Source organism: Cibotium barometz, chromosome 20, assembly GCF_041138505.1.
Source record: "Cibotium barometz isolate CiBa-2024 chromosome 20, ASM4113850v1, whole genome shotgun sequence".
Taxonomy (NCBI): Eukaryota; Viridiplantae; Streptophyta; class Polypodiopsida; order Cyatheales; family Cibotiaceae; genus Cibotium; species Cibotium barometz.
The window spans coordinates 55,306,203-55,316,053 of record NC_141065.1 but is presented as its reverse complement, the minus strand read 5'-3'; the positions used below and the strand labels follow the sequence as shown (position 1 = coordinate 55,316,053).

Here is a 9,851-nt window from a genome sequence, read left to right as displayed (position 1 = left end):
TGTGACAGCCATTCTAGGACTGGCATAGTTATAGCGCCAGCTCATTTAGTTGGGTTCACACTATAGAGAACCCGTGTATGTATTGGTTGAGTACCTTTCATATTGTGTGTACTCTTATCTTGTATATGGTGTGTTGAGTGAAGAAGAAGAAGATATTCAGCCTCTCACCTTGTGTGTTCTCTATTAGGGTTTTGTGAGTGTGTGTGTGCTTGCAAGAGCTCAAGCTCTCTCCCCCCCTGCATCTTTTCAAATGGTCCATTAGATCGAAAAATTTCTTTATGAACATTCCTCCACGGAAATTTTAGACAAGTTCTCAATTTGTCATCCCTTAACTTGATCTACCATGTCAAGTGTTAACAGTAGCAATTTGACAGCACAATCCACTAATCTCATAGTGATTTGTTGAAATCATTATCATTATTCCAGTTATGTATATCATCACAGGGACTCGTCCCATTCATCCTCATTGAGGTTTCGCTCAGCTTATTACATTTCAACCAAATTTCAGGGATCATCATTTTTCAATCAGAATCCAAATCAATTCATCAGTTCTCAAACAGAATTAAAAATCATATCAACCACATTCAAAATCATCATCTGGATAGCATTAATGCTTATAATTTCAAGTTAGATTTACTCGTATATACTGCCGCGGTAAAGAGCTACAGTTATACCCTCGGTATATACGGGTAGTCATGCCACTTGGAACTATAAGGTAAATACCATCATGTCTAGGCCTCAAGCAAGTCAGGGTTCCATATAATTGCGGTACTTCCATTTGAAGACCCAATTACTAATTTACGAATTTTTAGTTTGAATATCAAATTGTATGAATTATATCACACAATTACAACCTTTTTGTGCTTCTTGAAATTTTTTTGACATATTTGGCTTCTCAGTTGATCTTTATTAACCAATTCGCTCTGATACCAACTGTAAGATCCCGGTCTCCACCGCGCAACGGATTCGGGGTACTAGCAGCGGAAGTAGCACATCGTGTGCGGGGCAGGGGTCCCACACTTGGGACCTCGCCCACAGATATCCGGACACAAGAGACTAATCCGTCGGTTTATCCAAAACCGAAACCGGAAAAACTTCCTTTACCCGGAAAGCACGGGCGATTCCACCAGGATAACTCTTTACTCTAACGTAGTCAAGATCATTACTGATCAAACTGGTTCGACTGCACCTCTAACGGTACTTGGTCAGATCAAGGAAGACACTTGCACTTAGATCATTGGGATCAACGCTTTTTTCCCCGTCAAGAGGCACAGCCGTTGATTCCTATCCATAGAACAATTACTATCCGGGATTTACTTCATCTATCGTAATAATAGAAATTAAATCTCGATTTACGGATCCATCAGTCCAGCCTAACCCCATCCATTCCCATGAATTAGCCAACCTCCCAACCACTGTAGTGATGGGATCCAATTAGGAATTTGGTTAGGTTTTGTCCCGGGTACCAGGGAAAAGAGTTCCTAGGCCCCCTAGCCAGAAGTTCATGCAAACATAAAACTAGTCACACCACTTACACACCCAATATGAAATTGCCTTTTTCTCAGCATCAACTATCTTTTAAACAATCCTTTAATGAAACCATTATGTCACTGATGACAATCCTCAAAGTCTCTGGTTGAATCCTTATTTCTCGTCATTCATTCATCGGTGTACTTATGGCATCATTGGCAACCAGAACGCTCACCACCTGTTCACTCAGGGGCCTTTTCCATAGTTCCTAGCTCATAGTAACCGGCAATATATTCATATAACAGAATGGAATCTCCGTGGAAGATCAGCAAGATCAACCCACAGATTCATATAAAAGAGCCATGGACTCAACCAGCAAGGTCAATCAACCAGATCCATGCCCGATTTCAGAAAACAACTCTTACTCCTTGTTCCAATATCTTCCACGACGCACGTGTGGTATCTTCGGTGACCCAGAGCCCGAGCACCGTATGGTCAGCACCCTTTAGGATCCTTCACAGGTAACCTGGCGCTTCACTCATAGGCCGCTTCCTTGATCCCTCATCCACCGTACCCGAAGCTCACCATTTAAATCGAACCGAGACTGGTCAGGACCTCGATCGGCCTTGCTACGCGAGATGTCCTCCATTGACTCTCTGTCAGCAGTTGCAACTTTATCAGTTCGGTCTTCATGACCTTAATCCTCCAGACGGTCAAAATGCTTCCCCAGCATTCTTGACATAAAACAGTCACAAAATACAGTTTTTATAACGAACGCTCGTCTTTCCACATTATCCACTCTCGGACCACATTACTTATTCCACATTCCATTCAATGTGTACTCATTCTCATCCATTCACTCATATAGACTACTCATTATTTCACATACACCTTCACATTCATTATTCTACATACATATCCATGATTGTACTACACATCTTTTCACATCTTATATACCTCTTATCACATCCTATCACTTTCCATACGCATCTTATCACATCTCATACACCTCTTATCACATCTTATCACATTTCATATCTTTTTATAGAATACAAGAGAATTCTTATATTTGATATAAGATTTCTCTACACATTTATTTATACATAAATTCCATTTAAGGAGACTAACATTTTCGAAATAAAAATCAATCTTTTATACATCTTCCTATGCATAAATTCATTTTAAATGAAAATGACACTTTTGAATTAAAATTCCATCTCTTATGCATCTTCCTATGCATAAACTCAATTTAGATGAGAATTGATACTTTTGAATTAAAAAATCCATCTTTTATGCATCTTCCTATGCATAAATTCAATTTGGATGAGAATAACACTCTTGAATTGAAATTTCATTTTTTTATGCATCTTTTTATGCATAAATTCAATTTAGATGAGAATGACACTTTGAATTAAAAATCAATCTTTTATGCATCTTCTTATGCATAAATTCAATTTGGTAGGAATTACACTTTTAGAATAAAAGAATTTCTCTTATGCATCTAAGTTATGCATAAAATCCATTTATGATGAAAATCACACTTTTAGTATAAAAAGAATATCTTTTATGCATACCTCTATGCATGAAATCCCATATGATAAAAGTAACACTTTTACAATAAAATAATCAACTTTTATGCATACCTCTATGCATGAAATTCAAATATGATAAAAGTAACACTTTTATAATAAAATAATCAACTTTTATGCATACCTCTATGCATGAAATCCAAATATGATAAAAGTAACACTTTTATAATAAAATAATCAACTTTTATGCATACCTCTATGCATGAAATCCAAATATGATAAAAGTAACCCTTTTACATTAGAATAATCAACTTTTATGCATACCTCTATGCATGAAATCCAAATATGATAAAAGTAACCCTTTTATATTAGAATAATCAACTTTTATGCATACCTCTATGCATGAAATCTAAATATGATAAAAGTAACCCTTTTACATTAGAATAATCAACTTTTATGCATACCTCTATGCATGAAATCCAAATATGATAAAAGTAACACTTTTACATTAGAATAATAATCTTTTATGCATACCTCTATGCATGAAATCTAAATATGATAAAAGTAACATTGTTACATTAGAATAATAATCTTTTATGCATACCTCTATGCATGAAATCCAATTATGATAAAAGTAACACTTTTACATTAAAATAATAATCTTTTATGCATACCTCTATGCATGAAATCCAATTATGATAAAAGTAACACTTTTACATTAAAATAATAATCTTTTATGCATACCTCTATGCATGAAATCCAAATATGATAAAAGTAACACTTTTACAATAAAATAATCATCAATTATGCATAACATAAAAATCAAATTCTCCATGATTACAATAAATTTCTTTCAATTAATCTAGGATGATAATTCCTAGAATATGGTAGTAAGTTCTCTTTTCATGCTTTGAATGAATTTATTTTATGTGTAATTTTTACAAAAATTTTGCCATAGCTCCGTTGTTATGACTGATAAATCTCAATTATTTTTAAAAAATAAAGCTTATCATTAAGAGAATGATTAGAATGATCCCTAATTGGATTATTAACCCAATAATGGATTGAATCATCAATATTCATGAATTACATAAACTAAAAGCATAGAAAAAAGCCATTAATTTGACCTCAAGCATAGATTAATCTTGGATTAAGAAAAAGCTTTATGAAAAGCTTCATTTGGATTGAGAATGGGTCATGAGTATGACCATTTCTTGAGTGAGAGAGAGAAATTACATAAAAACCATTAGAATTAAGCATAAATAAAAATTTATGTAATTCTTTACTATCATTAATCAATTAACTTCAATAGCATTCATCAAATTATGTAATTCTTCACTACCATTCATCAATTAACTTCAATAGCATTCAAAAACCATTCCAATTATGCTTCTCAAGCTTGAGAGGGGTTGAGAAGAGAGAAACATTGAGAAATTATAGAAAATATCAAAAATCACCAATTATCTTACAAATTGTTTGATTCTTTATTCACAGTAGAGGCCCCCAACCAATCAATTGGTTTAGTATGTTGATGGTGGAGCCACCAATGGGGATTGAAGAAAGAGGGAAGCTCCAATTTCTTCAATTTAGAAAGAATTTTAGAGAATAGTAGAAATTAGCATTATTTCAGCATAACTCTAGTATAGTAAAATTCTCTTATTTTTTTCAAAGGATTCATGTTCTATTTATAGGAGAGACCAAAGCTAACTGATTTCTAGAATTTTCCAGATTTTAGTTTGGTTGAATTTGGACTAGATTTGGACCTAGTTTGGTTCCATTTTGATTTGGTTTGGTTCAAGAGAGAGGAGAGATAAAAATATCACATTATTTTTGAGTTTAAAACTCATTCAAGCATGTGAATTAGGTGCCTCATTGAAGGCCCTCCTTTTCCTTATAGATGTGTCAAAAATGGAATCATTATACCCAAAATATCTCATATTTTGATATTACTCATAGTTTCTTACTAACATACATTTTCAACTCTTCATCTTATGTGAGCATTGAAGGGACTCCCTTCCTTAAATAGGTGTTAAAATGGGATCCTTATACCCAAAATATCTCATATTTTTAATATTGCTCATAGTTTCTTACTAATATACCTTGTACATAGTCAACTCTTCATCTTATGTGAGCATTTACTCATTTTTGGATATTTTCTTTTACAAATTGGATTTATCTCCTCCCCACACATGGATTGATCCTATTGGTCCATAGAAACCTTAATTGGACCATAATCTAAAATTTTCCTGAAAATCTAGACCCTTAGGCTAAGGTCCTTTATACTCATTTCCAATTAATTCCAACTGCACATTGGAAAGTTCTTTTTGAATTTCTGTTTCAGGGAAATTCATTTTAATAAGATGAGATATTTTTCTATCCAAAAATATTCAAAATCTGAATATTCTCTCTCTAGAATATTTTCTCTCTCTCTATGCCAAAACAGGCAGAGACAAGATCTTTTATATTTCTGAAGAGGGGATTGATTACAGGGGAAGATGCTGGACATCTTAAGAGGCTGGGGAGGAATCTTACAAAACCACATGACAAGTCATGGGCAGTGGTTCAAGGAGATAAAAAACCCGAAAAGACCAGGTTTTGTGGAGACAGGGGATGACACTGCTCATCCAATGGCCCATGTTGGAGATGTGCTTTAATTTTTAATGAGTCATGTGGAGTGATCTCCATGAATCTGAATGGTCCCACACTCCAATATTTATACTTCTTTTTTTAATTGGTAATCCTAAGTACAAGGACTAGTCCCCTTACTAAAGTTCCTTATCTTTGATGTTTTGGTTTAACCAATTTTCCCTATGGAACGTTTCTATCATCAACCCATGTGATGCTACCAGTTTGGTTTAATCTAGTTTCTTGAGGTTAAACAACCTTTTACGCATTGTATTTTTGGTTTAATCAAGTTTCTTGAAATCAATCAACCTTTCAGGGAAGAATTGCAGTTTTGGTTATCCATTCTCTCACTGATTATAATCATCAGGCTTGGCATAATGTACTCCAAAGGAATTACAATGTCTACTCTATATGCTAATCTTAGAAGTGTATCCAATTGTGCAACTTTGTAAGATGTTCGATAGGCCCAAAGTGCAACCACAAGCTTTTGTTCCCAATTATTTCAGTTAGCTTTAATCGTTTTTGTACAAGTAGCACATAACATTTTGTTGGTGCTTTTAGCCTAGCCATTACTTATGTGGGAAATGTGATCCTTGATCCCTTATAACGGGCAAACAAATCTCGAAATGACTTGCTCATACAAGACTTACCTCATTGATGAAATGTGATCCTTGATCATATTGCAAGGATCACAAGAGTTACCTCATTTGATTATCAGTTTTAGTGGGATTTAAGATAACAGAACACCCTCATTAGTTTTGAAGTAAAAAGATCCTAAAGGAGGTAAGTCAACTTTGAAGGATTGATGTAAGCGGCCTCGAGAGCTTCTTTGCCACCAACAACGATTGGGCTTGCCTTCTTTGTTCGTGTCTTGGAAGCCCTTGTTGTGCAATGCTCAATAATTTTCACACGACACTGCTACCACTCATTTGATTTGGCTCTGCCACATTTGGCCTTGTCGAATACCACTGGCTCTGCCGTCTTGCCAAGACTTCATTTGAAAACCCAAGTCTGCACCCAAAAAAAAAAAATTGAACTTTCGAAAAGCGAGCGCCGCTGCCGGGGATCGAACCCGGGTCACCCGCGTGACAGGCGGGAATACTCACCACTATACTACAACGACCGAGCTTGAAAGTAGGAGTGCCTTGCACAATACTCTATCTTGTTACTGCAAGCGCGCGTGCAGTAAACAACATTTCGGCTCCTAGCTTCGCATAGCACTAGCTTCAGATATCGAGCAGGAGATACCAATGCCTGTGTGTGTGCGCGCGCGCCGTGTTGCATACACTCGTAAATAAAAACATCATAGAACCCTCTCTTTCAAAACTGAGGCGAGAGACGAGGTCACTAGAGACCGCCACGAGGTGGTCACAACTGCACCAAAGTGCATCGTGCATCCGTGTTCGGTTGCTCCAACACATCCTCCAATTTGAGAAACTTGGAAGATAAATCCAAAAACGAGATGAGGATGGGATTGAACCCACAGTTTACAACACCTCCTTGAACATCCAAAATCCTTGGATAACCTTTCTTCAAAAGGTCTACCTTGATGATGCTCATGAATGCAACCCCAACCAAGAATGGCATGAATAGACAAGAAACCCACCTATGTTTGTTTGATTGCATAGGAAGTGAGGGACACGATTTCTTTTATGGAATGGAAGGCTTTCATCCAGCACACACATCCTTTGCATCTGCGCCCTGACATGAGCCCCAACATCACAGGTCCATGAATAGATTCCAATACGTACATTTCTTTCCCGTGTTTATTCTCTTTCATGACAAAAACAAATATGTGCTTGTTTAGTATCTACAAGTATCGCTTGGCTTGTCGATGCTAACGTGCAGATATCTCATCCACGCATTATTATAGAGCTATTAGTGCTTCTAGATATCTAGCACTAGGTAGCTCTTCTGGCTATCCATCCACGCTAATAGCACTGCCTATGTTCGTTCTTTAGATTCAGCTATCCATCCATTTCAAGGATGTACCTTCAGGTTGACGTGTACCTCCATTTTCCTGCAACATGCTCAGCAGGGGCCAACATACATTTGAATCCTTCATGCCTTTCTATACATGTTGTTTTGCAATTCACATGTCCACAAAGATTCAATTCATAATATAAAGAATTCTAAACATGGTGCAATTGCTTACCATTGTTTCTTTCGTCTTCTTATATGGGACACAATGCAACATTTATGTGCATCAAAATGGATGAAATCCTGCCCTTGAGAGAAGTGTTTCAAGATGTACAAGCAATCACATCTCTGCAGCACGGAAGCAAAAGGAAACAAGGGTGCTATTGCTTAAAAACATGGGATCTTATTGGCTTTGCTGATTGTGTTCAAACTTATGGTGGCGACACGGACATTACCATGAGAGTACACCACACGTCTCACTTTTTAGGAACTTAATTCCACACCAACTATGATAGCTTGGTAATATGCGCCACCTTAACCTCACACACCTCTCAGTTCTTAGAATTCAACTCACACACCTCTCACTTCTATTCGAATTTTATTGGAGGAGGAGGAGTTGAGAATAAAGGGGCACAACGACGGATATTCTACCTTCTTGGCCCATATTGCTCAACATAAAAGGGAAAGGTAAACACTTGGCATCCTCTTCCAAATCAAAGAAAAAGAACATGAAATGTTACTAATTGCAATAAGAAGGGGTATGTAGCCAAAGAGTGTAAGAAGAAACATGCTCATGCTAATTTTAAAAATGGCACTCTAAAGAGCACAACCAATTTTCCAGTAGTTCCTTTGAAACACAAGTGGTGGAGCTCTCCATTCCCATAGAAGAGATATACAGGTAGAAGGCTGCTCTCACTTGTCCATACATAATCTCATTGATAGTGGTGCATCTTCCACATGATGAAACATAAGGACTGGTGTGTACCTCCCTTTGGCGAGAGTTAACATGATAAGAAATAATGGAATCCTGAGAATAATAATGACCTTTCTATGCCTGTGGAAACACTCTTAGCTTAGCCAATAATATTGTACGTCTAAACAAAAACACTCAAGGGTTTTGTGCAAAAACATGAACTTCAGTCAGTCTAGGTGATAGCTTCTAATGTAGGCATCCTACATTTAGGAGAAGCCTAATTTAATGAGAGGTATTTCTTTAGATCATAGGCTTGAAGATGTAGTTCAATAACAAACAAGAGGGGAGGTACATTTAGGAGAAGCCTAATTTAATGAGAGGTATTTCTTTAGATCATAGGCTTGAAGATGTAGTTCAATAACAAACAAGAGGGGAGGTACGTGAGGGTTAAAATTCAAAGCATAATTGGAAAAACGGGTCTTGTATCTATCAAGAGTCCATGAGATACCAAATTATGGTATGAGCCCTTAAGGATTTGGCATGGGAAATGACCGCTTTGAATACCCATGCCTTTAAGGATGTGAGGATTTAGCATGGGGAATCAATGCTTTAAATACCCATGCCTTTGAGGATGTGGGGTTGATCATCTAAAATCTCCATCACCATCATTCGACTCCAAGGAACTCATTGTTACCTTTGGAAAAACAGTAATTAAAATTAGCTTATTACATTTATTTAGCAAATTCTATATATAGAATACATGCTACACTCATGGTTCCCTCGAAGGAAAATACACACATCCCACAAACTAAACCATATGTCCATTGATGGAATGTCAGCCTCATAGATGTGTCCTTCATGCCACCACTTTTGAATGAGCTTGGCTTGGTTGGCAGCTTCTTGCTTTGTCTTACATTATCTCCAATCATAAAAAATGGTGATATGCTCATTCCTCATAATATTCCCTTTGACAAAGTTCCTAGTGTGCTTGTGCAAGCTTTTCTCCCAAACAATGGAAGAGACATAAACCTGTAACATTAAAAGTTGAATATTTAGAATGTGGATACATCATTCATGCCCAGATATAACCAGTTTAGAATCACCAAATATAACTAGGGTTACTAATTCAAGTTGATCAACTATGTATCTCCCAACAAACTTGTCCCTTCTTGATTATCTCCCCTCATAATGGCTCACTACTAGAAGAAAGGAAAGTCATAATATATATGTGCATCTCGTGCCTTCTCACCTTGAAACTCGAGTGGGGTAAACCTTCTCTTCATTGGCATGTATGTTAGGTTTATCCTCAAAGACGAGGATCTTGTTGTGTACATAGATTCTTGCATATTCCTCAATATATAAGAACATTGTGTGCTAGGCAAGTTGTATGTAAA

At 36.5% G+C, this 9,851-nt stretch overlaps 1 non-coding gene across 1 annotated transcript; it reads right to left on the bottom strand.

The window, feature by feature from the left end:
* Nucleotides 1–6,675: 6,675 nt before the first annotated feature.
* Nucleotides 6,676–6,747, bottom strand: TRNAD-GUC (transfer RNA aspartic acid (anticodon GUC)). Its single transcript has one exon. It is a non-coding gene; the product is annotated as a tRNA-Asp (tRNA).
* Between the last annotated feature and the right edge of the window lie 3,104 nt (nucleotides 6,748–9,851).